Raw genomic sequence first — 1732 nt, 5'->3', positions numbered from 1 at the left:
TATATATATATATATATATGTATACATACATATAAATGTATATATACATATTTCTTTTATATATAAATATACATGCGCGCATAGACAGACAGACAGACACACACCCACACACACACATACACACATGTATCATACATTTGTATATATAATTTGTGTGTTTGTCAGCGCGCGCGCACATACATCAGCATAGGCATTTCAGAAGTCTACGTGTATGTGTTACCCGTCAATCCTTGCATTTTTGTTTTCTTTTTCTTTTTACTTTTCCAGGCTGAACTCGCGACTGAACAGCAGATCAAAGTATCAAGATCTTAAATTGAACACTCAACACAGGCCTGCACTTCTTTGATTTAATCATTGATGAAAATCGATATTACTCAACTAGAAATCACAAATCACAACGTTTTCCCCTTACCCTAATGATTCATTTCAGACGTGGTAATTTCCGGAATCGATCTACGATCGTTTATTTTTGTTTTGTTTTATTTTATCATTATTATCATTTTTTTTTTTTTGCATTTCTTCATTTCCAGTTGTTTCGTAGTTATCTATTTGGCTTAAAATCATTTCGTTTTAGCCTCATCTTATCTTTCACATCTAACAACCTTCTGATGATAAATCGCTTCATTTTTATCTATTTGCGTATGTTTCTGGTATTTCTTTTACCATTTATCCAAAGCTGAAGTGTTTTAGAGAAGGAAAACGGAGAGAAAAACGCAAAGACGTTGCATATGTTAGTTTTTCTAGGCGCCATTTTTTGTCCGGTCATTCGATATCGCCTTTTTCTTTTTTTCAATATTTTTTCTCTTTACAATATATTCCCATGAGATACATCATTTCCCTCTTTTCTTTTAAAATTATATGAGATATAAACGACCAAATCAGGTAGCCTCGACATGGGAAGCCTGATTGATCAGAAATAGCAGCCAAATTTTGCTCAAATTACTTAGTATAACAAGTCAGGAAGTCAGTAGATGATACGAAATATCTAACAAAATAACTGGAGGTATGTTTTTCTTTAAATAAATCTGCGCAGTTAATTAGTTTAATCTGGGGGGTAACGAACATTAATTGATGTACTTTTCGATAACGTAAGCTTGGATCACTATCCGACAGGAAGAAATTTGATCACGGGTGTCCAGAATCACAGTTGAATAAGGGCTAAAGACTAACGCCAAGGAAGGATACTCTTGATAATGTAATCCTAGATGTACCATGTCTGAAATATAAAATGGAAAGATCAGTATTGTACTATATTAGAGCATAAAAGTTCTGGAAGAAATTCTATCTAGGACCACAAGACAATGAAAATATCAACATTCACGAAGGAAAATCTAAGTAGTCGCTCCGCATCAGCCAAATACATAACATACATATATACATATATATATATAAATAATACAGAATGGGACAAGAACGCAAAATATCCAGACAGTTAGGTGATACAAGAAAGGGACAAAACATACAGATAGATGATAAACCCGTATACATATGCGCCTGTGTAAATATAGATATATATGCATGTATGCACATATATACATTCACACACACATAAGCGCATATATTAATTGTATGCAGTTAATCCAAATGTCATATCTACATGTGTATTTATGCAAGTGCGTGTCATGTATACTCAGACATATATATCCATGTTATACATACATGCATACATACATACATACATACATATAAATATATATGTAACATATCTGCGCATATACAAATATACATATAT

At 32.5% G+C, this 1732-nt stretch overlaps 1 long non-coding RNA gene across 1 annotated transcript in view; it reads right to left on the bottom strand.

Moving 5' to 3' along the window:
• Positions 1-77: 77 nt before the first annotated feature.
• Positions 78-1732, bottom strand: part of LOC128249209 (uncharacterized) — a 71773-nt gene continuing 70118 nt past the window's right edge. Inside the window, exon 3 of the long non-coding RNA XR_008265326.1 lies at positions 78-1216. This is a non-coding gene — a long non-coding RNA (uncharacterized LOC128249209). The remainder of the gene's footprint in view (positions 1217-1732) is intronic.

The sequence above is a fragment of the Octopus bimaculoides genome, chromosome 12 (genome assembly GCF_001194135.2).
Source record: "Octopus bimaculoides isolate UCB-OBI-ISO-001 chromosome 12, ASM119413v2, whole genome shotgun sequence".
NCBI lineage: Eukaryota > Metazoa > Mollusca > Cephalopoda > Octopoda > Octopodidae > Octopus > Octopus bimaculoides.
This window is presented reverse-complemented; position numbering and strand designations above follow the sequence as displayed.